The following is a 3,855-nucleotide window of genomic DNA, read 5'->3' as shown; positions in this document are numbered from 1 at the left end:
TTTAATGAAGTTCTAATAGGTGGATGGAGTGAATTAAGAGCTTGGATGAGTCTGGAAAGCTCATGGAGAAGATTGAATATGTGTGCTAAATTGTTGGTTCCCTAAAAATATCTACGGGCAAGGTACTCTATACTTTTATCCTTTTCAATGCTTAAGACTACTTGAAAACAAACTAATTAAACCTAGGGGATCTCCTAAAGCAGCGTATTGACTTCAACATATGGTCACCATGGCATAGTTTCGCAACATGTTGATTAAGGCATCCATGTCTACTTTGATTACTGAATACTTAAAACACATGACACAACAGATCATGGTTGATCAGTTTTGGTGTACGAAGATAATACTCATGTTTAGGACTATTCATGTACTGTATTCAAATACTTCCTTTTCTGACCAAAACTCACTCTTTTCTTGTGTCTTAATGATATGTATTAATTTTTATGTGTAAAGAAATATAAAAAGCTTGAAAGCTTTGAATTCAAATTTGGGTTTTCAAAAATTATTATTTGTTTGGATTGAGTGTTGTTGAAAATAATCGGGAATATGGTTTGGAGTTTGTATCTCAATTTTGAGTGGTTTTGGTGAAGATTAGACTTGATTTTGACTGAATTTTGGATTGAAACTCGAAGAAGAAGAAGAAGAAGACATGACATACATTATATTGCAAAAATTGTAGACTGTTGTTTATTTATTTTTCTTTTATTCATTTACCTATTGTATGAAATGTCACGACCCCCGACCCCGGTCGTGATCGCGCCAAACACACTGCTAGGCAAGCCCGACCAATTTAATAACCTTAACCATTTTTATCCAGTTCATGAAATAATTAACACAGATAAATTACTAAGACATAATACTGAAATTCTGAAATAGAGTTAAAACATGCGGAAATCCCAAATATCAATACTACAACACAGCCCGAAGAATCCGGTGTCACGAGTCTGAGCCTCTAATACATGAGTATCAACCTACTACATATCGTTCTAAAGAAATGCGGAAATAAAGCAATAAGATAGAAGGGAAGATCAGGACTGCAGACGTCATGCAGCTACCTTGATACTCCCCGATATGCTACTCGGCAGAGAAGTCCTCACTCAGCCTCAGATGTACCTGGATCTGCACGCAAGGTGCAGGGAGTAATGTGAGTACTCCGACCCAGTGAGCAATAAACATAAATGAAGGCTAAGAATAAGAAATCCTGAATAGGCACAAAGTAATTCTATAAATACAGCAATTTAAACCAAGTAGTATAAAGTCAGTAAACCAATAAAACAATTATGGAAATGCTACAACAGATAAGTAGTAAATGACATTCAAATATGAAATGCAACACATAGTCCGGTACTCTCTAGTACCCGCTGCGGCGTGCAGCCCGCTCCATTTATTTATCGTCGACGGCGCTCACTAGGGATGTGCAGACTCTGGGAGGGGCCCCTTACGGCCCAAGCGCAATAATAAGCCATCTCGTGGCATCAACTAGGCCCTCGGCCTCATATCAATATCAATACAATACCGCTGCGGCGCGCAGCCCGATCCCATACTCAGTCCAAAATCACATAAGCCCCTCGGGCACAATAATATAGAAATATTCAGCCCAAACTTCATTAAAAATATTATTTAAGTTTCAAGTTTGAGGAAAAGTGGCTGAGTTTGCAAAACAGTATTAAATGCTAGGACTGAGTTCAATTATATGTAAAAATGGTAAGAACTAGTAATAGCAATCCATGAAGGATTCAATCAATTGACACGAAGCCCAAATATGACAATCAGCTCAAATCATAATGATAACAGGTGATATTCAGTCAAATACACAGTTAATTCCTCTATCGGGACGGACCAAGTCACAATCCCCAACGGTGCTCTACCCCACGCTCGCTACCCGGCATGCAAGTCACCTCAATGTAGCACTACGATGTGCAAATCCGGGGTTCCAAACCCTCAGGGCATCATTTACATCTATTACTCACCTCAAGCCGGCCGAAATCCTAGCTCGCTATGCCCTTGCCTCTCAAATCGACCTCCTCGCGCGTCGAATCTGACCATAACCACAACAAATACGTCACAATATGCCAATGGAACAATCCCAATCGAAAACAATCGAAAAATAGCAAAAATCTCGAAATTAGCAAAACCCGAGCCCCGAGCCCACTTCTCGAAACTCAGAAATTCTTACACCAACGGGTTCCTTATCTCGCCACGAGTCTATACATATAAAGAACACCAAAATCGGAGTCCAAATGGCCCCTCAAATTCCAATTTGAAATATTAAAATTCAAGCCCTAGTTCTTCCCCTTTTTGCTAAGTTTCCATGGATTTCAAGGTCAATTTAACAATAAAATCGTGTTTTTAGTTCATAGGACTTACCTCCAATCAATCCCAGTTGAAACCCTCTTCAATTCCCGTCCAAAAGCTCTCAAGGATGCTCAAAAATGGTGAAAATAAAGCTTAGCTCGCTGATGAAATATTATTAAAACCCTTCTGCCCAGACCTGAAATCCTTCATCGCGTTCGCGACTACTGCCTCGCGAACACGAAGCACAACATTTAATTTTCCAAAATTAGCCCTATGCGAACGCGAGACTAACCCCGCGAACGCGATGCTCAGCCTTCTCCTCATACGTGAACGCGACCTTATTCATGCGAACGCGAAGGCCAATCATCACTGGCCCTCTATTCCTTATACGCGAACGTGATTGGGCTGGTGTGAACTCGAAGCACAACCCTCCGACCTTCCGCGAATGCGGACCCTCGAACGCGAACGCGTAGAGCAAATTACCTGCCTCCCAATTCCTTCTTCGCGAATGCGTGACTCTTTACGCGAATGCGAAGAGTAAATTCTCTGCAACACCTGAAATGAGAAATCTGCAGCTTTTTAACTTAGGAAATGGTCCGGTTGACCACCCGAAACTCACCCGAGGCCTCCGGGACCTCAACCAAAAGCACCAGCACATCGTATAACATTATTCAAACTTGTTCCGATCATAAAAACACCTCAAAAAATACTAAAACCATCATTTCTCATCGAATTCAAGCCTAAGTTCTTCAAAAACTTCCGAAATACGCATTCGATCAAAAACCCAACCAAATCACCTCCGAATGACCTGAAATTTTGCACACACATCCCAAATCACATAACGAAGCTACAGCAACTCTCGGAATTCCATTCCGACCCTCGGATCAAAATCTCACCCATCAACCAGAATTCGCCAAAATACTAACTTCGCCAATTCAAGCCTAATTCTACACCGGACCTCCAAAATCACTTTCGATCACACTCCTAAGTCACAAATCATCCCCCGAAGCTAACCGAATCATCGAGAATCATATCCGAGCCCTCTAACGCATAAGTCAACATCCGGTTGACTTTTCCAAAACAAACCTTCCTTAAAGAGACTAAGTGTCTCATTTCCTTCTAAAACCAATCCAAATCAACTCGTTCACACAAGACTCTTATAATGAAGCATAAAGAAGCAGAAAATGGGGGAAACGGGGCGGTAACTCACGTGACGACGGGTCGGGTCATCACATCCTCCCCAACTTAAACAAACGCTCGTCCTCGAGCGAGTTAAGAAACATACCTGAAGCCTCAAATAGGTGAGGGTATCTGCTCCGCATCTCCCGCTTAGTCTCCCAGGTAGCCTCCTCCACGGGCCGACCTCTCCACTGCACCTTCACCGAAGCAACATCCTTTGACCTCAACATCCGAACCTGACGATCCAAAATGGCTGCTGGCTCTACATCATAAGTCAAATCACCCTCCAACTGAACTGTACTGAAATCCAAGACATGTGACGGGTCTCCAATATACTTCCGGAGCATGGAAACATGAAAAACTGGATGCACGCTCGACAAG

The sequence above is a fragment of the Nicotiana attenuata genome, chromosome 2, assembly GCF_001879085.1.
Source record: "Nicotiana attenuata strain UT chromosome 2, NIATTr2, whole genome shotgun sequence".
Lineage (NCBI taxonomy): Eukaryota > Viridiplantae > Streptophyta > Magnoliopsida > Solanales > Solanaceae > Nicotiana > Nicotiana attenuata.
The sequence above is the reverse complement of the archived record's forward strand: the minus strand, read 5'-3'. Positions refer to the sequence as shown.